The 26,568-nt window shown below is 38.9% G+C and overlaps 1 pseudogene; it reads left to right on the top strand.

Annotated features, from left to right (window-relative positions):
* The first annotated feature begins 276 nt into the window (after positions 1–276).
* Positions 277–26,154, top strand: LOC114373652 (annotated as a pseudogene).
* Positions 26,155–26,568: the final 414 nt, after the last annotated feature.

The raw sequence follows: 26,568 nt of genomic DNA, 5'->3' as shown, positions 1-26,568 counted from the left end.
ATATTCATATGGGTAGAAATTTTATCTGTCCTGCATAGTCCTCTTCATAAAGAAAAGGAGAGTCAAGGAAGAAGCAACAAGAGAAATACTGGAGTTTAATTTTGTCTTTTGATTATTCCATTTTTTGTGTAGTTTTTTCTAATTTTTATATTATTATGTTGTCTAATCTTGATACTTTAGAAGAGAAGAAAGAATTTGAAGTGGTTGAAGTTCTTTCTTTTTCAAACCCACAATTGTTTGTTTAAGAATCTGTATTACTAACCTGTGTTGTAAAATATGTATGTAAGTAGCCATGAAACCAGTTTAGTTGCTCGATGTCGTAGAGTGTATGCACACACTCATGATTATCACGTCAATTCTATTTCAAATAACAGGTATTTTAGTTTTCTTAATATGTATTTGCCATAGTCTAGCAAATTTTGGTTGAAATTGGTTCTCATTCTAATTAAAGGCTATTAAGTGTCAATCTTGCATTCATCATTTTTATTTCTCTTATTGTTGTGATGTTTCTAAAAAAAGATGATTAATTGTTTTCTTTCTGGGGTATTGCTTTATGTCTACATGATTTTCTGCACATTGTTTTTTTTTATAAAAAAAATAAATTCATAGTTTTCTAAATACTAATCAAATTTGGATGGTGTGATGTTGCTCATATTTTCTAGCGATGGTGAAACTTTCATATCAGCTGATGATTTGTGAATAAATCTTTGGAACCTAAAAATTAGCAATCAAAGTTTTAATATTGTTGATGTAAAGCCTGCAAATATGGAGGATCTGACAGGTAAGCTTGATAAGAAAAATTATCCTTTAGTGTATATATTATCATTAGCAGGGTAAAACACTAAAATTAATTAATTTATATAGTTCAAGAAATAATTGCAATGTATAAGTTGTAGTTGACTAGCAGAGGGTGCTCATGGGCCATGGCCTACCCTGTTCATTAATCCAACCTAGCTTGTTGACTTATCTTAAAAATTGGGCCATGTCTAGGCTCAAATTTCTCTACTAGACTTAAGCTATTCAAGTTGGGTTGGACCTGGGTTCATCTTAAAAGTTTGACAACAATCTTTTGCTTTTTGCACCCAACATTCTACTTGTGCACCCAACAATTGTTTGATATTTCATAAATACCCTTGTTACTTCTTCTTCCTTTTACCTTCTTCACTCATTCATTCTATTTGTTTTTTGTGTTTTCATTCATTCTTGTGAGAAGAGAGGTCCTTTGTGTCCACTTTCATCGAGCTGCAAGTCTTACGGTGGCAAGTGGTGGTTGTGGTGGTGGTTGGTGTGGCTGTTAACGGCGAAGGTAAGCTGCAACATCTGTTGTATCTAGATTTTTTTGCATATAAAACTTATGGATTGATAATCTGTAAGTTATATAAAATTTACAAATTAATAATCCGTAAGTTATATAAAATTTACAGATTGATATTCCGTAAGTTTTATATAACTTATGAATTACCAATTAGTAAGTAACTTACAGATTGTCAATCCGTATGTTACTTACGGATTGACAATCTGTAAGTTCGTAAGTGTTTTTTTCTTAGTTTTTTTAAAAAATTTATTTTATTGTTTATTTAAATATAACTAATATTATTATTTAAAATATTTTTAAATAGGTACGGTTTCATTATTCATTTGTAAGTTTTTTTTATAGTTTGGAAGTGATATTTATTTTAAAATAATTTTGACTTGTAATGTGTTTGAGTCATTTTTATTTTAAACTTGGTTTTTTTAGTGCTTATAATTTTATGAATTACTACTAAGTACAAAAATATTAACATTTTTAATATGTATGGTTATCAATTTTAATGTATTACATGGTTATCAATTTTCTTGGTTTTTAATATATATATGTGGTTATCAATTTTAAGTACAAAAACTTGATTTTCTTAGTTTTTTAATATATATGGTGATCAGTTTTAATGTATTATACTATTATATGCAGTAAAAAAATTAAAAAATTTGTGTAATAGTATATGTATGGTGTGGTTAATGGTCGTTTGTTTATCACTGAAAATTTTCAATATTTTTTTAAGATGGACGAAGATAAGTGGATGCATGATAGTATAATGTTTGAAGAAGTTGATATGAATGAAAAAAATGAAGATGAAGCTGGTGTGAATGAAGAGTAAGTTGATTGTTTTAATGCCTTCAATACTTCTCAGGTATTAATATGATTTTTTGTTGTTAAAGTAAGTAAATGAATGTCCCTTGAAGACTAAAGAGGCATGGATTGCATTGTAGGTGTTTGCTAGCCGTGATGATGTTTTGCATTGGGCTCGATCTATTGCTTATGAAATTGGTTTTGTGGCGGTGATTATGAGGTCAAACAAAAATACTGGTATTAGAGGAAGGACCTCATTTGTTTAATTGGTTGTGAAAGGAGTGGTTAGTATAGGGCCAAGAAGAAAGATTTAGTAAGAACAATTACTAGGAGTAGAAAATGTGAGTGTCCCTTTAAGCTGCGTGCGAAACTAGTGGTTGGAGGCGAAGGATGGATAATGAAGTTAATGTGTGGGAGTCAAAATCATGAATTGGCCAAGTCATTGGTTGGACATCCATATGTTGGTCCATTGACTAAGGATGAGAATATTATTATTACTGATATGACAAAGTCAATGATGAAACCAAAAAATATTCTTCTAGCATTGAAGGAGCACACTGCCAATAGTTATACAACAATCAAGCAAGTTTAAATGCAAGAAGTTCATACCGTTCTTCCATAAGAGGCAGCAATAGTGAAATGCAACAACTAATGAAGCTTCTTGAACGGGATTAGTATATTCATTGGCATAGATGGAACGATGAAGATGTTGTACGTGATATTTTTTGGAGTCATCCTGATGCAATGAAATTATCCAATGCCTGTAATTTAGTATTTTTGATAGATAATACCTACAAAACAAACAGGTACAGACTGTCATTACTTGACATTGTTGGTGTGACACCAACAGGGATAACATTCTCTATTGCTTTTGCCTATTTTGAGGGAGAATGCCTAAATAATGTTGTTGGGGATCTAGAACGGTTTTGAGGTATTTTTCTCATACGTGATGCACTCCCTGGAGTTACTGTTGCTGGCAGAGATCTAGCATTGATGAGTGCAGCGAAAACTGTATTCCCCGACTCTACCAATTTGTTGTGTCAGTTTCACATTGATAAAAACATGAAGGCAAAGTGTAAAACCCTGGTTGGTAAAAAAAAATGCATGGGATCATGTCATGGAAGCCTAGGGGAGTTTGGTGGATTTTCCTTTTGAGCAAAACTTTGAAGAATGCCTTATGAAATTTGAAATTTCTTCTTGCTTACCACGACCAATGTTTGTTGATTATGTCAAGCATGTGAATAATGCAGGTTTTGATGATGCTGAAAAGAAATTCACTTGATAATGATGGTCATCATCAAGAAGGGGGAGAATGTGAATGTATGAATACATGATTTTGATGATGCCAAAGAATAATCAAACAAGTCTGCATACAAACATTCAAAGGTTAAGCATTGCTTCAAGATTAATACAATGTTGCTTCAACAAACAAGCATTGCTTCAAGATTAATTCAAGATCAAGCTTTTTCCTCAAAACAAAGTGTTTCCAAGACATCCAAGGCTCTGGTAATCGATTACTAGGCAGAATAATCGATTACCAGAAGACAATTTTGAAAAAATAGCTTTTAGAAGGGTTTTGAAATTTGAATTTAAAAGCTGAAATCAATTACCATTGATGTGTAATCCATTACCAGCAATGGAACTCTTGAAATTCAATTTGAAAAGTCATGGCCCTTCAAAATATAACTGTGTAATCGATTATCAGATGTTTGTAATCGATTACCAGTGAAGAATTTTAGAAAAAGCTTTTTGAAAAGACACATCTCTTCAAACCATTTTGAAAAGGCACGAAGGGCCTATATATATGTGTGTCTGACTTCAAAAAGCAAGAGAGAGATATTCTAAGAGAATTTCATTGCCAAATGCTCTCTCAACAACTCTTGGGCAAACACTTGCAAATCTATTGAGAGTTCATCCAGGAATTTCAAATTGTATTATCATCTCTAAAAGAGAAAAATTCCTCTAGGAACTTCAATTTGTATCATCCACTCTAGAGGAGAGAAATCTTTTTGTTCATCTCAGAAAGTCAGTTGTAATCAAGAGACTGGTTGTCTCTTGAATTGTAAGTTTCCTGAACACAAGGGAAAGGGATTCCTCAGGTGTTTAGAAGTTGTAAAAAGGTTCTTTACAAAGTTAGTGAAAATCTCAAGTGGGTTGCTTGAGGACTGGACGTAGGCACGAAAAGTGGCAGAACCAGTATAAATTGAGTTTGCATTTCTCACTTCCCTTATCTCATTTATGTTATTGCAATCAATTTTGTCTTGCATGTTTAAAGAATATTATTAAATTGATTGTTGCTTCTTTTTTTTGCATTATGAGCCTATCATTTAGAAGGGAGTTAAAAGTTTGTTAGTGGGAAATTTTGAAACTTAATTCACCCTCCCTCTTAAGTTATTGAGGCCACTTGTTCAACAAGTGGTATTAGAACAAGATTCTTGTTTAAAGTTTAAAAACTTCAAGAATAATAATGCCCTCATCCAAATTTCCATTTCCTGAGGGAAATTCTATTAATAGGCCTATTGTTTTCAATGGTGAGGGTTATCACTATTAGAAAACCCGTATGCAGATCTTTATAGAAGGAATAGATTTAAATATATGGGAAGCCATTGAAATTGGTCCCTTCATTCCTACAATGGTAGTGGGAAATGCAACTATAGAAAAACCTAGAGAAGAATAAGATGATGGTTTCAGAGTTTTTGTGAAGAGATTCAATAAATTTTTGAGAAACAAAGGAAATCAAATGAGATCAAATATCAATCCAAAGAAGAAAAGAGAAGATTCCTCCTTAGTCCCAAAATGCTATGAATGCAATCAACCTAGGCACTTGAGATTCAATTATCCTATCTTTAAAGGAAGAATGGAAAAATATGGCAAGAGAAAAAGAAAGCATACATCACTTGGGAAGATAATGACATGGATTCTCCAAGTGATTCAGAAAATGAAATCATAAAGCTGGGTCTCATGGTCAAAGACTATGAAAGCGAAGAAGAGGTAATGTCTTCTAACTATGACTTATCTATTTCTATTGATGAACTCCAAGATACATTCAATGATTTGTATAAAGAATCTGTTAAACTTGCCAAATTATTTTCATATTCTAAGAAAACTAATTCAAGTTTAGAATTTGAAATTTGAAATTTGAAATTTGAAACTTGAAACTTGAAACTTGAAAATTGAAACTTGAAATTTGAAATTGAATTTGAATTTTGAATTTTGAAATTGAAACTTGAAACTTGAAATTTGAAATTGAAATTTGAAGATTCAAAAATTGTTATTGCCAAATTTACTCTTGTTACTAGTTCTACTTTATTAACATGCTTTCATTGTGGTAAGAAAGATCATAGTGCATTAGCATGTTATAATAGAAAGAATGGTAGTAGCAATGGAAAGATTGTATGGGTTCCAAAAGGATCCTTACTCAAAACTAACATTCAAGGACCCAAGAAAATTTGGGTAGCAAAATCAAAATATGATTATATTGATGGACTCCTTAAAGCAAGGTTGATACATTGATAGCGGTTGCTCCAGACACATGGCGGAAGATGCATCAAAGTTTATTCATATTTCTCCCAAAGATAGTGAATATGTGATCTATGGAGACAACAAACAAAGGTAAAATTGTTGTAGTTGGAAAAATAGGTACAAATCCCTCTACCTCCATAGAAAATGCTTTACTTATTGATGATCTTAAGCATAGTTTATTAAGTATTCATCAATTATGTGATAAAGGCCATTTATCAAACAAGAGGATTTTAATGTTTGTTTATTTTTGCCTATGATTGTTAACTTTTGATTGAGTTTTGATTCTTGTTTTCTGCTTGAGTTTTGATTGTCCTTGAGATTATGATTGATAGTTATGTTGATTGTCTTTGATGATTGCTTTTGATGATTGTTTTTAATTGAGTTTTGATTGTCTTTGATGATTGTGTTTGAGAGTTATGTTGATTGTCTTTGATGATTGTTTTTGATTGAGTTTTGATTGTCTTTGATGATTGTGTTTGAGAGTTATGTTGATTGTCCTTATTGATTACTTTTAATGATTGTTTTTAATTATTATATATTTTGATTATTTATACTGAATATTTATTTTTATGGGTGCAAAATAGTTAGTTTTAAGGCCTTTTGATATCATTTGATTATCATATATTCCAACAAGCGATAACATTTTTATGAGTTATCTGATCCCAAAGTTAGCATGACCGAAGAAATGGAAACCATATCCAAGCAGTTTGAAGAGCTTGATGTTTGTGGCAAAGTTACTCTAAAGAGTAAACTTCATGAAATTGCCTACCCTGATCTAAACTCTATGTGTACTCCTCCAAAAAAGGTGAAAACAAAATGTGCTCAGATGAAACCAGTACCAAACATCAAAGATCAACAAAGCGTGATCCATCTTACTGGGAGTATGTTGATGCCTTACATTCCATGCAAAATATTAATTCTCCAATCAAACACAGTGCATCATCATCTGACCAAGCAAAACCAAGAAGGACCATGCCGATGTTGGATCAATTTCATCCATGCATTCATGATTCCATTGAAAACATTGTTGATGTCAAAGCTGATGGTAACTGTGGATATCGTGTAATTTTTGCCTTATCAGGTAAGGGTGAAGATTCATGGTCTTTGGTTTGCAACCATTTGCTTAAAGAACTTGCAAAATGATATGATGAGTATATCAACTTGCTTGGTGGCATAGATAAATTTAAGGAATTAAAGCTGTCCCTACTTGTTGATGGATTATCCATGGTATATAAGTTTTTTGTTACGTTTTGATGGATTAAATTTGCTTTAAATAAATGTAATTATAACTGTTACATGCAGGTTGCCATTGATAAGTGGATGAATATAATCGACATGGGATATGTGATTGCATCAAGGTATAATGTCATCCTTGTTTCTCTCTTTCTCCAACAAAGCATGGTGTTGTTTTCTCTTAGAAGTCAACCACAACCAGATTGTTTTGTGCATCATGTTATATGTATCGGTCATGTGTATGACAATCATTTTGTTCAGGTAAAAGCATGATCATCTTGTTTGTGTAATTTATGTAAAAGAATATGTTTTGATAATTTGAATGTGTATGTCCCTATGTAACAGGTATTTTTCAGAGACTGTTGTCCCTTACCGTCAATAAATTTGTTATGGTTTACACATTGTCATCATCAGGCAAAGCAGTGACCTACACCATATATTAGTAGAATGCAATAGTATACAAATTTGTTGAGGTTGAAAATAGACTTTGTTGATTTAAGGGAAGATTGAACATTTAGTTACTTATGGAGTTGTCATATAATACGATAATACACGCATGTTTCATTGGATGTTCATATAATTATCTATTTTACTTAAGTTTCAAATGGTATATAATTATTTATGTTTTAGTGTTTTTATGACAATTTTATTTGACTAATTAGGGTTTAGGGTTACTTGACTACCTAGGGTCTAGGGTTACGTGACTAATTAGGGTTTAGTTTTACTTGACTATCTAGGGTTTATGGTTACTTGATTAATGTGGGTTTTGGGATACCTTACTAGGTAGGGGTTAGGATTGCTTAAATAGTTAGGGTGTAGGGTTAGCTTACTACTTAGAGTTCACTAATTTTGGTTTAGTGTTATGTGACTAACTAGGGTATATGGTTACATCTCTAATTAAGGTTTACTTCCTGATCAATTAGGGTTTAGGGTTAATTCATGCTTAGGGGTTAGTGTTACGTGACTAATTAGTGTGGTTTGACTAATTAGGGTTATTAAAGGTTTAACATAATAATGTAAATTGGTGATTAATTTAAAATTCATATACAACATAAATGAAAATAATTAAAAAGCTTATCAAATAACATTAAATAATAAAATTTGTTCAGTCATATTGCATACATAATTGATATAAAACCTATCGAATCAAAGGTCAAACGCACGATCACGGACCAATAGGATTTCCTTGAGGGTAGTGTTTTTGGAGAGAAAGCTGAGTGTTTTGGTCTTTTCCTCTTTGTTCATGTGGGGTGGGATATCGCCAGCTGAGAATGATTTTGAGTGGCAATCTGAAAGGAAGAACCACACAAAAAATGGGTTTTCCTTCGCCGGCAGTCACCTACCTTGCCGAAAATTTATCTGGCCTGAAGAATTTCTGTTCTCTTTCTTTCATGAATCGAGAATTATTCTGTTTGCCTCTGATTTTTTCCATTTTACTCCCTTCCACTCTTCGGCCGGGAATCTTCCTTTCTCTTTCTTTTTATTGCTCTTTTCTTTATTTTCATATTTTTTTTCTTTCTTTTCTTTCTATTTCTTCCTTTTCTTTCTTTTCACTTCTCCTTCTCCATTCCTTTCTTTGGGAAATCAGGTTTTAGCATTCTATTCGCTCCCCCTTGAGGAGATCCCGCTGTCCTTTACTTCGGGGGAAAGGATGAGGTTTCTTTTGATAGGCCAAGGTTCAAAAAAGTCTAAGGTTATGTTTCAATGGGGTCTTTTATCGTGGGAACCCAATCTTGATATCTGGGGCAAAACAAATTTGGGGGTCAATGTGTCAGTCTCGGGCCGAACTCCCATATTACTCCACAAGGCACGCGTGACAATGATGATTTGAAAACAACGTGCAAAATTAGTCATGGCTACAGCCAGGTGGGCACTCCAGCACCCCGTTTGTGGCATTGTGATACTACGGTTGGGAATTTACACAAACAGACCCAACGTTTCCCAATTATGTTCTTTCATCAGTTCAACGAATTCATCCATTCTTTATCTCGGCTATTCAGGAAAATAAACTCTTAGCGTCAGTCCCTTGTTTCCAAAAGATACGTTTGCTCTCTACGAATGATTTATACTTCTTAACTAGAACATGTCGACCTTCGTGGTCTTTCTTTCTTTTTCCTTTTTGTTTCATTTTTATATATTCACAAAAATTATACACCTATGGTCCTCTATGAAGAAAATTTTCTTTGAATATGACAAACTTTTTCTGTACACGCATTGGAACTCTTTCTCTTTACATCACACGGTCTATATACAAACCCTATTTACATTCAAAGATTTTTCCATTTTTCCTAACACACGCTTATGGTTCATACAAAAATTTCTTTATATACACTTGTTGCTCACACACACAAGAATTCCCTTATATTTTTATAAAAAACCCTTCTATGCACATTTTCCTTTTTCTTTATATACACAAGACATTTTATTCAAAACATTTCTTTCCTTTTTTATCATGATTTTGATTCATTTTATTTTTAGGACGACGTTCCTAAATGAAAAAAATTCTACGCGATTCCGGAATTTCTACAAGCACTATTGACAACAACGAAACAAGTACTAATGTAACGACTCAAACGATATGTATGTACAAAACAAAAGTCAATCAACACGAAACAAACGTTAGTCCCTTAGTCAAACAAAAATAAGATTATATGTAACAGGAAAAAAAAATGGAAACAAAAAAGAAATACGGATCAAGGGATCTCCCAATCATGTGGCTTCGCTCCCTCCTAAGAAATCAAGTAAATCGGTCATCTCCTCGTCCTCACGGGCCTCATTTGCCTCGTCGGGAGCCTCTGCTGGTGCCTCTCCTGCCCGGGCCTCAGGCCAATCTCCGGGCCACGCGACCTCTGCCCTGAATTGATCCAGAGTAGGGCACGGAAAAGAAGTAAAACCCTGGCTCTGCAGGCTGAGGCTCAACTGGTAAAGACAATCATGGGTCTGTACATGCGCCCGGTGGTTGGCCGCCTGCTGGCGAACCAAATGCCACAAATACTGCTCTGTATCAAATGATCCAGCTGGGTCAGCCTGATGAGGTGGCGGCGCGTCTGCGGCCTGCGGAGCATCCCCCTGAGCCTGTCTCTACGTGCAATACTTCTCAATAAAAGCTCAGGTGATGGGCGGCTGAATCACCTTGCTAGGTGCGACGGGGACTCCGAACGACTGGCAGAGTCATGTGATCAAAGCGGGAAACCCCAGGGCCCTATTGGACTTATCCGGGTCCAGAGGGTGCCTGGTAGGCGCCATACCTGCAAATAGATAGATGGCATCAGCGATTAACTGAGCCACGTGAATGCTCATCCGTGTCAGGATGGCGTACACCAACTGACACTTCGGCAGGGGGAGGTCGGAATTATGATCGCTGGGCTGGATGTTGCTGAGAAGCAAAGTCATCCAGATCTGAGTCAAGGTGGTCATGTTGGTGCGCATGATCCGCACCCGTCTTCCAGCAGCAGTCCGGACAAAATCCTGCCCCGGTATACACAGCAATTGGGCGATGGCCTCCTCATCAAACCCATCGGCCCGGTTCCTCCTCTGGCCATACTCGCACTCCTGGCCCTCCTCCAGCACTAGAGGATATCCCAGGAACTGACTGAGAGCATCTGCATCAAACGGGATCCACTGACCCCTCACCCAGGATCGCATATCTCGCACGCCCTCCTTAGTAGGCCAAGCATTGGCATAAAATTCGAGGACTATGTCTGGGTCAAACTTGGCCATGGGGGTAACTAGTGATGCCCACTATCGGCGAACTATCTCCTCCTGGAAGTCGATACACTCGTCGTCCCTGAGCTGGACGCGTTGCTCCCGGAGAAATAACCATCCCTTGATGGCCTCGAAGCACTGTTGGTGCTCAGCGCTCCTAAAACGGTGGCTGTCATATTCGAGAGCGGAACTGGTTCCTTCAGCCGCTTTATCCTTCCTGGATCTCTTTGAGGCAAGCTTCCTCGGGGCCATTTCCTGCGAGAACAAACATTTAGAAGTTAGTTTTACAAGATAATGCTTATCTTAACGCAAAAAATGTCATGCTAATCCCTCTGATTTTAAAACGAACTCATGTAATCTATTTATGCACACGCGTATGTGTGGAATATCTTACTATTTATATCAACATAGAGGCCATCCAACACATTCTAATTGTCATATATATATGCATTTGAAAAGAACATACATTCTCAGGCCCAAGGCATTGCGTCCAAACTCACACTTAATTATATCCTAAATATTTGCTATTACAAACTAACTACACACATTTGGAATATATATCATACAAATTTTTATTGTTTCACTCACATTTATTCATATTGGCAAGCTATTTACATTATGCACACACTTGCATTCAAAAGGGAATTCCATGCTATCATACATTCATTTAGGAAGCGATCTCAATATCCATTCACCCTTTGCAAAGAATTTCATGCCCCACATATATCCACATACCATTGAAAAGCATTTCCCACATCACTTAGGTGCAAAGTATCGATCATGGGGCAGCTCAAATTCGAGTAAAAAAACTCTCACAAGCTAGTCCTAAATTTCATGCTTTTCTAACTCTAAAACCAAATTTTGGATTCCTAGCCATGAGTATGTCCTCTTGCATTGAAGCTAAAAAAGTTTGGGTTCCTAAGCTTGAAATTGCATTTAGGCACCTATTTTGAATCTCATATGCTGTCTCTAGATACATAAAACAGTCCCACAATCCCAATTTTGCAAAACCATATTCATATATCATTGGGGCATTTCACCGAGCACTTGGTGGGCGCACGTTTGGACATAAATTGCGAGAGAATGGGGACAATGTGGCATGCCCCATTGCTTCAGAATACAACATAAGCCTAATGCCTTCTCACACAAACCCTCAACTCAACAAAACAAGCACCAAAGCGACCCAAAACTGCCCCACAAATATAAGCACATTCTCACAATTTAGAGCACCAAAAGATGAAGAAAACACACCAATGGGAAGCAAAAAACTCAAGGATTGAATACTTACTTGTTGGAGTGAGTAGAAACACCAAAAATGAAAGCAAAATGCAACCAAAAGTGGCTTAGGGGAGCAAATACCGCAAGCCTTCGTGAGTTCTTCCTTTTGAATGAGGGGGGGGGGGAGTTTTTGGATACAAAAACGTTCCCCTCCCTCGTTTTTTATATTTTGAATGCAGGGGTTGCTCGCCCAGGCGAGCTAACCTGCCCAATTTTTATTTTTTTTTTAGAATACAGTAACCATGCCTTCTCCCCCCCTCTTATGGGTTAGCGTTTTGCCTACTTGAACCTACTTAAGTTAGAATTAGGCGTCGATCACTTATTTAAAAACAAAAAATAGTAGTAAAATACTACGAATTCAAAGGATACTGGGCTGCCTTGCAGCGACATTTTCCGCTGGCCCAGCGCCGGGAAGGGGTGACGTTTGGTCGGTCGTGACCCTATCCTCCATTTGCCTCCATCCCTATGTACCTGCAAGTAGGAGACAAACAATATGCGGTCAATCGTGATCGGTCATCGTCTTACCTTGGCTGATTTCTGCCCTTGAATTGTCTTGACTTCTGACCGTGGCCTGAGACGATTCTTCTCCTTGCTATCACAAGATATGCATGTGCATGTGCATGTATGAATGTTTCTAATGCGATGATTTTTAGTGAAGGCTGGTTAGATTCAATTTTAAATAAGCATTTGGGGGCACCCCATAAACCAAGCGAAGAGGGCTCAGATGATTATAAACTAACACGAGGTTTAAAACCAAAGGGAGGACTGAATCCTAACCCATCTCCTCTTCTTTTAAAGAAATGAGACAATTACAATGAAAGGGAATCCCTGGAGGAAACCAAGAAGAATGAGAAAAACTCAGAAATAAAAACATGCAACGGTCCTCTCGATTGCCCCAGACTTCAAGCGTAATATCGTTTAACTACATCGGAGTTCACGGGCGAGGGCAGCTGCTCGCCATCCATGTGGGTGAGTATCAGAGCACCCCCAAAAAAAGTTCTTTTCACCATGAAAGGTCCTTCATAATTCGGGTCCCACTTGCCTCGATTATCCTTAACAGCGTGGGACATCTTCTTCAGCACGACGTCCCCCTCGTTGAACTTACGCGGGCGTACCTTCTTGTCGAATACGTTCTTTATCCTTCCTTGATATAGACGCCCATGGCTCATGGCTGCCAAACGTTTACCTTCAATAAGGTTAAGTTGGTCGTAGCGTGCTAGAGCCCACTCTGACTCTTCTAGGCCTGACTCTGCTATTATCCTCTGAGAAGGAACCTCTACCTCAAATGGGAGTACTGCTTCCATCCCATAAACCATGGAATACGGCGTTGCCTCAGTAGAAGTTCGTACCGAGGTTCTATATCCGTGCAGAGCGAAAGGCAACATCTCATGCCAATCTTTGTATGACACTGTCATCTTCTGAACAATCTTCTTAATATTTTTATTCGCAGCCTCTACAGCCCCATTCATCTTTGGCCGATAAGGGGTGGAGTTATGATGCTGGATCTTAAAATCCTCGCACATTTCCTGCATCATCTTGTTGTTCAGATTGGTACCATTGTCAGTAATGATCTTCCTAGGGAGCCCGTATCGACAAATCAGCTCCTTCTTTATGAATTTGACTACCACACTTCTTGTGACATTAGTATGAGAAGCTGCTTCGACCCACTTGGTGAAGTAATCTATTGCCACAAGAATGAAGCGGTGACCATTCGACGCTTTGGGTTCGATGGCCCCAATGACATCTATTCCCCACATGGAAAAAGGCCAAGGAGCGGACATAACGTTCAGAGGATGTGGCGGAACATTGACATTGTCCGCGTACGCCTGACATTTATGACACTTTCTTACATGAGCGCAGCAATCGCTTTCCATAGTGAGCCAGTAATAACCGGCCCTAAGGATTTTTCTGGCCATAGCATGCCCATTGGCATGTGTCCCAAATGAACCCTCATGGATCTCCTCAATCATGCAGTTTGCCTCTTTGGCATCTACGCATCGTATGAGGGTCATGTCGTGGTTTCGTTTGTACAAGATGGTACCACTTACAAAGAAACCAGTAGCCAATCTCCTCAACGTCCTTTTGTCATTGTCAGAAACCCCTGGTGGGTATTCTTTGTTCTCGACATATTGTTTGATGTCAAAATACCACGGTTTCCCGTCCCGCTCTTCCTCGATTGCATAACAATATGCCGGCCTGCCCTGAGATTTGAATTTGATGTACGGCAGATCCCCGTGTGGGGCAAGTTGGAACATGGATGCCAGGGTGGCTAATGCATCAGCCATTTGATTCTCTTCCCGAGGTATTTGGTGGAAAGAAATGTCGTCAAAGTACCTGGCTAACCTCAAGATGTGAGTTTGATCGGGTATCAACTTCGGATCCCTAGTTTCCCATTCTCCTTTCAACTGGCGTATCACCAAAGCTGAGTCTCCATACACATTGAGTAGTTTTACATCAAAATCAATGGCCGCCTGAACCCCGAGGGCGCATGCTTCGTACTCGGCCATATTGTTGGTACAATCAAAACCCAGCCTAGCAGTGAAAGGAATACACTGATCATCCGGGGATACCAGGACTGCCCCTACTCCGTGGCCCAAAGTGTTAGATGCCCCATCAAAGCAAACAATCCATTTGTCTATGTCCTCGTGCGTCCGCTTCTCTTCAAACAGGGCCATGATATCTTCATCTGGGAACTCAGGGTGCATCGACTGATAATCCTGGAGAGGTTGCTGGGCCAAATAATCCGCTAAGGCATTTCCCTTTACCGCCTTTTGGGTGACATAAACGATATCGAATTCAGATAATAGTACCTGCCACCTAGCGATTCGTCCCGTGAGGGCTGGTTTCTCAAAGATGTATTTCACGGGATCCATTTTGGAAATAAGCCACGTGGTATGGCTGAGCATGTACTGCCTAAGCCGATGTGATGCCCATACCAGAGCACAACACGTCCTTTCCAGCATTGAGTAATTCATCTCACATGCGGTAAACTTCTTGCTTAGATAGTAGATGGCTTGCTCCTTTTTCCCAGAATCATCGTGCTGACCCAACACGCACCCCATAGACTCGTCCAGCACGGTCATGTACAGGAAAAGAGGACTTCCAGTTACAGGTGGCATGAGCACCGGGGGGTTTGCGAGACTCTTTTTGATCTTCTCGAAGGCCTCTTGGTAGTCACTGTTCCACAGGACCGCCTGGTTCTTACGTAATAGCTTGAAAATGGGCTCATAGGTAGGGGTGAGTTGCGAGATAAATCTCACGATATAATTCAACCTGCCCAAGAACCCCCGAACCTGCTTCTCCGTGCATGGTTCCGGCATTTCAAGGATGGCCTTCACTTTCTCAGGATCTATCTCTATCCCTTTCTGACTTACGATAAATCCTAGCAACTTCCCCGACTTTACCCCGAAGGTGCATTTGGTAGGGTTTAGTTTTAGTTGGTATTTCCGCAACCTTCCAAACAGCTTACGTAGATTGACAAGGTGTTCATCCTCAGTTTGAGACTTGGCAATCATGTCATCTAATAGACCTCTATTTCCTTATGCATCATATCATGGAACAACGCCACCATGGCACGCTGATAGGTTGCCCCAGCATTTTTCAGCCCGAAGGCCATAACTTTATAGCAAAACGTCCCCCATAGGGTGACGAAAATGGTCTTCTCTACATCTTCGGGTGCCATCTTTATTTGATTATACCCCGAGAAACCATCCATAAATGAGAAAAGGGCAAACTTGGCTGTATTATCTACCAATATATCAATGTGTGGCAGGGGAAAATAGTCTTTAGGACTGGCTCGGTTCAAGTCCCGGTAGTCTACACACATTCGAACCTTGCCATCCTTTTTCGGGACTGGGACAATATTGGCCACCCATTCTGGGTACCGAGCTACAGCTAAGAACCCTTCATCAAATTGCTTCCTTACTTCTTCTTTAATTTTTAAAGACATCTCGGGTCTCATTCTCCGTAACTTTTGCTTAACCGGGGAAGACCCAGGATTCAAAGGCAACTTATGCTGCACAATGTCGGAATCCAGACCGGGCATGTCTTGATATGATCACGAAAAGACATCTTGATACTCTTTAAGAAGGGTTATCAAGCCTTGGCGGATAGGCGCGGTCATATCGGTTCCTACCTTTACTTCTTTCTTTTTCTCTGTGGTCCCCAAGTTTACCAATTCGGTTTTTTCTTGGTGAGGCTTCATTTCACGTTCTTCCTGAGCGATCAACCTCTCCAACTCTGGTGAAAGGACGTCCTCTTCCTCTTCTTCGTTCATCATTTGGCTCACATCTCGGTCGAAATCGATCGTCAAACCCTCATCGTTAGGATTCTCAAAGAATCGACCCTCATATCTATACCAAACAAGACAAAATAAACAAAAACATGAAAAATGATATGAGAAAAGGTGGAACTGCAAGAACAGATGAAGCAAGATCTCTTTGTTTATTTAATAAGGTAGGTTTCACAAAACAAAAGAGAAAGGGAACTCTATAGGCTCTAATTACATTGAATCAGCGGTATAGACTTCTTACTAGCTTATCACGCGCCAGTTCCCCACTTGGGAATCGGGGTGGCATGGTTGCACAAAATTTGGTGGGTCTTGAGGGAACTCCTCGTCTATTGCAGCCACTTCCTCCTCGGACACCATTTCAGCACTGGTGAAACACTGGCTAATACGGTCGGGCCATACCCTATCCGCCTGAAATCTTGACGGCACATTCCTCCTCCCCGGCATCCCGGGTTCATACCCTAATCCATATTTGTATGGATTTCCCTTGATATCGACCACGTCGGCATTCCCGAGGCCGTCCTTGCCTAGACCCATTCCGGGCTCAAATTTGTTCCTGAGCATAACACGTGCCACCATTATGGCCGTGTTGGAGAGAGAAGGTAGCAACGGACTTGGTTCCACAGAGGCGCAGCTCACCACCTCGAAGGATTGGAAAGCCGTTTCTTATGATTCTTCTGCCGCTTCTACGTATGGTGCGGAGGAGGGGCAGCTCACTAACATATCCTCTTCACCCGACACTATCACTAAAAGTCCACCCACTACGAACTTCAATTTCTGGTGAAGCGTTGAAGGGACCACTCCCAGCGTATGAATCCAAGGTCTTCCTAAGAGGCAGCTATAGGCGGGATTTATATCCATTACTTGAAACACCACATTGCAAGTGTGGGGGCCTATCTGAATGGGAATGTCGATTTCCCCCATCACTTCCCGCCGAGTACCATCAAATGCTCGCACCACCATCGAGCTCGGTTTTAAATGTGACGCACTAAAAGGAAGCTTTTCCAAAGTGGTCTTTGGCATCACATTCAAACTTGATCCATTGTCTATAAGTACCTTTGCGACAACATGGTCCATACATCACACCGACACATGAAGAGCCTTGTTGTGTCCTCTTCCCTCTACGGGAATCTCTTCTTCCGCAAACGCGATATAATTGTTGGTGGTTATATGATTAACGATGCCTTCGAAACCCTCCACTGAGATATCATGTGCTACATGGGCATCGTTAAGGACCTTTATCAACAGTGCGCGATGAGGCTCAGAATTTATGAGCAGTTCAAGCAAAGAGATCCTTGCTGGAGTTTTATTCAGTTGCTCGACTACCTTGAACTCGCTTTGTTGGATGACCTTCTCCACTATGGTACACACACTTGGCACCCAGGTCGTACCACTTGGGGTAGGGTGGCTGGAAGACCTTCTCGGGTATGGCCACCACCAAATGATTCTCCAATAATGAAGGCCATAACTCGGAGTATGCCATGGGAATAGGAGAGAAATTATCCTTCGGGTATGGGCGCTGTGTATTACTATAGCTCGTGCCGGGGGCTGTATTATTGACTGGCCGGGGCATGGCTGGAGCTGTGCGTTGGGCCGGCGTTCTTTCTATCGCGGGTGGTCCTTTTACTTGAGTCGGGAAGGAATTCTCGGCTCGGATTGAAAAGTTCGGGGGGTTAGGCTGGTATGAGCTTTGGATATTTTGGGGTGCTTTCATCCATGTTGGGGTGGTGGTGACCGCGTGGGTATCTCCTTCTTTTCTCCTTGTGCCCACCACTGGGGCTCTTCTGTTGTTATTGGGGGCCGTGTTGGAGGCATATTCGAACTTGCCTTTTCTCAGTCCAGATTCAATTCTTTCTCCGGCGAAGACGAGATCCGCAAAGTTAACGGGCATGTAGCCTATCAGCTTTTCATAGTAGAACGTGGGTAACATATCTATCATAATTGTGATCATCTCTGTCTCCGTCATGGACGGTACGACTTGGGCTGCGAGGTTGTCATGGCTTTATCCTCTATGGTTTTCTGGAGTTTTAACATGACCTCCAAGATGGAAGCCATTTGATCTTTTAAGGCCGATAGATCGGCCTTCATCTGTTCCTGCACGCCCTCTTCATTATCCATCTTTCTGGATCGAGTGTTATAGGGGTGCCTCTGTGTTTTCTTAGTTATGATGAAATTCCTAAAGAAATAAACAACGGTGAGTATGCCACCAAAATATGAACATGCAAATGAATGATCGAAGCACTTGGATCCACCCCAAGGTTTTTTAGATAACGTGATGAGTTCAAAACTTCTCATTTCATAAAAAAAAAACAAAGTTTTCATCTAGCCAAGATTATACAAAGGTGTTACAAGAGAACCTAATGGTTTCTAATTATATGGGCCATCAAATCTATCATGTGTTGACAGTAATTGATTAGCCCATGAATTTCCTCGGGGGCAGTACACACTTCGGCCATGGCTTTTGCTTTGGCTAATAGACGCGGGAGGTCTTGACTTCCATTCAAGGTCAAGGCGAATCTATCCATCCACATAGTCGCTTCTTGATGCAATGCATCAATCACCCTCCCTCTTGCTTCTTTTTCAGCGTATACTTGTGCAAAATCCTCCACTAGCTTTTGTTCATGGGTCACGAACTGGTTCAACTCTTCCTTGTACTTCCCTATGATAGCTAGCATGCTTTGCTCCGTGGCTTCCAAGTGTTGAGCCAAACTCCTTTTGGACCTTGCGCAAGCAACTAACTCTTCTTTTAAAATCATGCCATGCACCCGTGACCGGTGTCTCTCCTCCCTTCGGAGCTTGAGCTCATTGTTGCTACCCCACAATGCTCCTCGGAATTTCTCTCGGCCATATTCCTCCTTGCGGGCCCTTTTGGTTTCTTGTTCAAGGGCTCTTGTAGTGGCCGCGTTTTCCTCTTGTAACTCGGTATATTCTTTCCGGATGTGTAGCGGCTGATTTGAATTTCTCATTGGCGAGTCTTGCCTTCCCTAGCTCTAATTTTAAAGCTCGGACTTCTTTATCTTCCTCCGGAGCTTCGAAGTTATCCTCATCGATAACTTTCAATTTGGAGAGCCAATCTAACCCTCGCGTGTGAATTCTTAGCCATCTATGATAACCTCCGATGACGCCATTACGGATGCCCCTAAGCTCCTTGTCTTTCCTCAACGGACTTCTCCATGCCTTGTGGACTCTTTGTATCACCTTGAGACTTTGCGCGCCTAGATCCTTCACAAGGAAAGGCGAGAGACTTTCTTCGGTTGGTGCTCCCCTCATGGGGTACCCCAGCTGTCTTATGGCAAGTGCGGGATTATAGTTAATACAACCCCTCGTCCCTATTAATGGAACATTAGGGTAGTCGCCACACGAGAAAAGAACTCTCTCCTTGCCTTCCTTCCATCGAGGAAACCAATTGATTGCGCTGCCTCCTATCCCAGCCAAATGTTGGTCCCAATCGATTCTTCCTTTTTCGGCGCATGAGCGATAACTTTGAAGCGGACACGGGTGTCTTGTGTCTTGTTGGAATAGGTGTGAAACCAACCACACACAGAGAACGGGTAAACAATAGACAATCCGTGCACTGTTTTTCTCACACCTCCGATCAAAGGTGTCAAACAAATCTGCCAAGATAGCCACCACTGGACTCTCCTTGCTGTGGTGATATGCGAGGAAAGCATCAATGGTGGCTAAGTCCACCAAACCGTCCACGTTCGGAAAGAGGAAAACCCCAAAAATCAACAAAGCTAGTATATCCGCAAACGGCCCCCACTTCTCTTGGCTCGCCATATCCCTTGCCTTGCCTTCCAAGTATTTTCGTGGCAGGCCCACTACGCCGTTCCGAGTTTGCTTCATGCGATCCAACTCTTTTGCTGAATCTCCAACCACAACTGCAATCTTGCTCAAGGAAGGAAGAAACCCGGAGAAAAGATACGGTTTTCTTCCCCCAAGAGGGCATCCTAGTATTTCCTCAAACTCTTCAATAGTCGGTACCATTTGGAAGTGCCCAAACGTGAAGCACCTCAACGGCTGGTCATAGTATTGGGCGAGGGATACGACAGCTTCCGTAAATACCTCCGCTGCGGTCAAATCTAGAATCTTTCCATACACTTTGCGGAAGACTTGCCTTTGGAGAGGTCCCATCAATCGTCCCAATTCCTTGAGGCTGGTGACATCTAGACTTTTAACCTTGACTTGATAAAACCTTTTGCTGTTTTGATTCGTCCCCATCATTTACCTAAAAAAGGGGTGGATCAAGACTCCGACATGAATGATGCAATGCGTATGCATGAAACGGAAAGAACACAACACAAAGGGGTAATTCACACATACGAGACCGCAGAGATCCAATTTTAATGCTACGTTTTGGGCATGATGGCGCCTCAGCATAGCATTAAAAAGGTTACGTATAACTCTAAAGAAACCAAACATCACTAGCAAAACTATAAACTAGTGTTATTTACAAAAAAAAGCATGAGAACGAATGGCACGGAGCGTGTTTGCTCTTTGCCCCTATTTGGGAACCTATAGGACAATATCTAGGGGTCTCCAATAACTACTCCCCAACAATTCATAACTCACACGGCTGTTTTCTAAAGGTATCATCACTCAAGATAATAATATTGTGGCAGTATGGAATACCAGCGACAACACATTATAAAGAGAGAAAGCTCTAGATGAGGTTTCACTATTATCAAGCAAGTCGGAGACCTAGCATGATGATAGATTCACCTCCACTCCTTAAATTCCCATGAACCCGGGTATAGGGCCCCTTTTTTACTCAAACCCGTGGGTGCTTAGAATGCAGTGTAAAAATGTGGAAAAGACAGCAGTTATTACATTTTACATAGTTCAACAAATGCACACACAAAGTTTCATGATTCCACAATTCCTTAAAATAGGTCTAACTCACAAAAATTTTCCCCAGTGGAGTCACCAACTGTCGCAACATGCCCTTTTTGCAGGCGAGCGAGGCGAGGCTCACGGGTGTGCTTTCCCAAAGGAGGAAAGATGCGCGGAGTTGCCACCAACGTTTATTTGTGGAAAAACGTCGGAAAAAACCGAAGGAAACCGGTCAAAATGAAAATTCTAAGTTTGGGAGTTGTATTTACGTTTGAGGAAGGTATTAGCACCTCTTACGTTTGTCTCGAAGGACAACAACCTATTTTTTAGAATTGTGGAAATTGTGTTATTTTAACTTTTATTTTCTTTTTATTTTTGAGGTCAACAAAAGCGAGACTCTTGCTCCTACGTACCCTACCTCGAAGAGGAAATCAGACCTACGTAGTTCTTTCTTGAGAGTGAATCAAGCGATTCTTTTTACTTGGAAGATAATCATTTTAAGGCGTTGGACCTTAAAAATGATCCTTTTTACTTGGTAAGAAAACTGAAATGATAAACTTTCAAAACCCTATTTTTTGTGGACGAGCTTGACTAGGCGAGTTGATTTTAGCCTTAGTTTCACTTTAGTTATTAGCCAATTCAATTAAGAATGAGAAATCCCAAAGAGAAAACGTCCGATTGATTTTTCGCTTTATTTTACTAAAAGGGTATTTTTTGATTATTATATTATTATATTACCTCTTTTTTGATTTCCAACGTGGTTATGGCATGACCGAATGGTCGGAATTCATTTTAACCGAAATTAACGGATGATACAATTCAAATGATCGGTGGAAATTTATTTTATTTCTAGATTAGGCGAGAAACGACTTAAATAAATGACTGAAGCACATCAAAAGGGGGTACAGAAAGTAAATAAAAACGAGAATAAAAATACATGAAACAAAATGTGGACCACCACGGGTACATAGAATGAATTGAAAAGCTCGGTTTGAGGTACTTACCCATTGAAGACTAAAGAAAACGAAGAACGAATGATGAATGTTGAAGAACGGTTGAAAATCATCGCGTAATTACTCACGGAAATGTTACGGAAGCGCCTCGGCTTGGATTTTCTTCACGGAAATAATTTTCCTCAGCAATTTCGAGAGAATAAGAAGTGCCAAGAAGGCTGAACCCCTTCTCCCTTCACTCCTCCCCCAATTTATAGCAAAATAGGGGAGGAGCTTGCCACCCAGCTCGCCCAGGCGAGCAAGGTTGCTTCCTCCAGAAGCAACAGCCTTCTAGAGGAAGAATCTGGAAGGCCCAAGTGGGTCTGATTGCTATTTATACCCCTTTTTTTACTAAATGACCCCCCTTTACTTTTTTTGGTAATTCTTTTTCCGTAACGTTGCGAAACTTTACGAATTTCGTAACGATACTTATTTTCCTTCCCCAAGGTTACGAATCCTTACGAATTATGTATTTACTCTTTTTTAGCTTTCGAAGAAGTTGCGGAAACTCACGGATTGCGCAAAGACACCTCTTTTTGATTTCCGCCACATTACGGAATTTCATGGATCGCGTAAGCTTGCTTCCCTTTGATTTCCGACATGTCTCGAGACTTCATTTATTGTGCAACAAAGGACGCCAAGTATCTCAAAGCGGCTAACCAAAGGTTGCATGTCATCAAGTAATAATCCCCGGACGAAATTAGGGTATGACACAGTGTAATAATATATATACCACTATATCAATAAAAAAATAAACTACTTAAATAAGAAATATAAATAAATTGCTTATATTTTAAAAATAAATAAATAGCAATAATATTTATACATTCTTTTTTAAATAAACAAAATTGTTAAGTTATTTATTAAAAAAAAACTTAAAAAACAAATATAATTAATTAAATATAAAACATAAAAATATACAACAATATTTATTTATTAAAAAAATTACAAGAAAATAACTAATTTCTTTTATTTGTAAAAAATTATTTTAAGTAATTTATTAATTACTAAAATAAAATAAAATATATAAATATATGGATTACCAATCCGTAAGAGTTATACAGATTTCAAATCTAATAAACTCACACACACACACACCCATTTTTAACGAGGAAAAGGAAGAGAGGTACTTACGGCAAACACGCGATGATGGTAGCGACGACTGGCTAAACAGCACGAACGGAGGCAGACGACGATGACCTTGGCGTAACAGGAAGTAGAAAATGAAGGTGGAAGAAAGGAGGCACAACACAACGATGTACGGGCAGGAGGGAGAGAGTCAGGTTTTTAAAATTTAAGAGAAAGACATTTTTGCCACTCACTTAATTTACTGGGTGCACAAGTATTTGTGTTGGGTGCACCTAGCAAAACCCTTAACAACAACAGTTCAAAATTTACCGTGTCAAGAAAAAAAAATGTTACTTTATGATGGTTGAGTGGATCCAAACTATGCTTGTAATGCTAATTTTATCCTTTGATAATTTATTTTCGTTTCATAGATGTGTAACTTCATGAGTGATGAGACACAATTTTATGCAACCAGTCCAATCTCCTATTTTCTCTTTAGGCTTGCTATTTGGATTAGGTATTGTCTAAGCTTTGGGCTGGTGTGGCTGGCACAACCTCACCTAGACTCAATCTTGACCAGCTCTAAGGTTGGGAAACATGATAAAAAAAATTACCCAAGTCAAACTTAGGCAAATCCATCCTTTGAGCAGCTTTTGCCCGGGTAAATCATTCCAGTCTCAATTTGTTTGATGTAGAACAGTGTAAGGATTAGAATTTAACATATAAGAATTAAGGTTTTGTAGGATGAATCAAGGGGAAAAACATGTGGGTTGAAGGTTGGTAGGGAAAAACAGGGGGGTTGAAGGTTGGTAGTGAAAGGGGATTTGCATGTGATAGACTGGGGTTTTAAGGTTGTATTGATGGCTGTTTTAGTGCAGTGAACATAGTATTTGAGCTTTCATGGGTTTTGGAGCATAGTGAAGAAAGAATAATTTGCTTTCTTTATTTTTGCCTGCTCAGTTTCTTTTTAAAAGTATTGGTTGAGCCCTGACCCTAGATATTATTATTACAGAGGTTATAATATCATCAGAATTTCACCCTACACATTGTAATATGTTGGCATATAGCAGTTCAAAGGGTTCAATTCATCTTGTTGACTTGCGACAATCAGCATTATGTGATTCTCATGCTAAACTGTAAGTACATTCTTTTGTTGTGATCTTGTTGGTTCCTAACAAATAAGTATCCCATTCGTCCCATAAGGCTTTTTAGATTCTAACAAATGTTGAAACAAGTTGACAGAATTTTGGGATAGGTCATCTGTTTCTCATTATTGGTCTGGACTTTGAAGCAGAATTTCTCTGAAGCCTGTTATATGCATGAATATGTATTTTTTTAATCGCTGGTAGACTCTAATAAACCATACCCTTGGCATTTGATGCAGATTTGAGGAACATGATGGCCCAGGGTCTAGATCATTTTTCACAAAGATTATTGCTTGTATCTCAAACATAAAAGTTGGGAAGGATGGAAGATACATACTTAGTCGTGATTACATGACTTGAAAGGTTTGAAACTTTCTAATTTCAAAATCAATTCTTTTTGTTAAAGCTTTTACAATATTTTGGACTCTTGGAATTACGACCCTTAACTTTTATTTTTGGCAATCAATCTCTTTAACTTTAAAACAACATCTCAATAGTTAATTTTTGCTAAAAAAGGGTGAATATTTAGGGAATGTATTTTTTTAACTACTAGTATTTTTTTAATTTGCAATAAATTTACTAAATATGCATGAAAATAAATATTTAAAGAAACACACTTTTTAGGAAATTTTTTTAGAATGATTTTGACAAAAAATTAACCTCAACTTATATCTGAAGTTAAAATTTACACCCAGTCCACGTACAAAAATTAATCTAATCATACAAAAAAACTCAACAATAAAAGAAATAATATTAACAAAAAATTCTACATCAATAACATTAACTAAATGCTGCATATAACCCCAATTCAACTACCTACATTTCATATGCATACAGAATCATCATCAAAATAGAAACTTCGTGTGAATGATGACACACAATGGACAGAAAAAAATCCATGTAAATGGGCAGGATAAATTCATTCAAATGGGCAGGGAAAAAACATTCAAATGGTTGGGAAATTGGCATGGAGATGAACCTTTAATTCTAGTATATATATGGGATAATAATTATTGATTTAGGTCTGTGTTCCTTTCAAATTCAAATGTTGTGTAGATATACATATTGACATCTTTCATTTTTGACTAATTGGTTTGGGGGATTTCTTCTTGTATGTTATAAATTCTTAAAGCTTCATCTCATTTCACTACTGACTTGTTTTGTCAGTTGTGGGACATTAATATGGATTCATGCCCCGTTGCAACTTTCGAGGTTCATGAGTATTTGAGACCCAAGGTCTGATAAGTGATGAATTATGAATTTCATTCTACTTCTTTGTCGAGTTATAACTGGTTATGCTTTTGTTTAAACATGGCAGCTTTGTGATTTATATGAAAATGATTCAATCTTTCGATAAGTATGAATGTTTTCTAAGTGGTGATAGATTGTGCGTAGCAACTGGTTCTTACAGGTCTCTGATACAAACTTAATATGTGGTTCAGTTGTTCTTGGAATTGTTTATCCTGCATCTTATGATTTTGTTTCACTTGTTGACAGCAATCTTTTTCGTGTGTTTGGTTGTGACCCTGGAAGTGCTGACGCTACAAATCTAGAAGCCAATAAAAATCCAATGAGCTAATTTTATGGTAGCTCTGACATCAAGTATAGTCTTTAGTTAGGCATTGCAGTAGAATTTATATTAACTTTTGCGTTCCCTCATACGACAAGTTCCAACCCCTTCAAGGGCTTCGAGATAACTGGGAAATAGTATAGCACGTTTTGTAAGACGAGGTCAATTTTCTTTTTCATTTTCCCTTAAATGATTTGAGCAAAGATTCCATAAATATTTTTTTGGTATGTTACTATAATGTTGTCACGAGACTCAATATTTGATATTCTTGAACAGGAGCAGAAGCCCCTAGAGTGGATGCTAATGGGAATTCTTTTGATTTCACAACAAATTTGCTGCACTTAGCATGTCATCCAAGTGAGAATTCAATTGCTCGTGCTGCTGCTTTGAGTTTGTACATGTACTATGCCTAAAGAGAGATGATTGAAGGTATAACATGTATCTGCATGGTCACATCATATTGTTATGGAGAAGGTTACTTCTTTTCCCATCTTACCAACCACACTGGGTTGGAGGATGCATATACACTATTAACTCTCACAGTACAAGTGCCCTTCAGAGTGCTTTTAGAAAAAAGGATCCAAAAGTGGCTGTTTTGAAATTCCTGGATAGGCAGGAGACCTTATTTTTCTACTGGATGGGCATCATCTCTCATTTTTTTTCCTCTTCCCCTCCTTTCAATCCTAATATTCTTTCCCTCTATTATTGTATCTTCTTTTGAAAAAAAAGGTTCAATCAATGTTTCAAATTGTGTTTGGCTTGCAAGTGGTAAAAAGCATTAAAGGCCATTCTGATATGATATATTGATCTTATAAGTGAAGTGACTA

Source organism: Glycine soja, chromosome 2 (assembly GCF_004193775.1).
Source record: "Glycine soja cultivar W05 chromosome 2, ASM419377v2, whole genome shotgun sequence".
NCBI classification, from domain to species: domain Eukaryota; kingdom Viridiplantae; phylum Streptophyta; class Magnoliopsida; order Fabales; family Fabaceae; genus Glycine; species Glycine soja.
The sequence above is the reverse complement of the archived record's forward strand: the minus strand, read 5'-3'. Positions and strand labels throughout refer to the sequence as shown.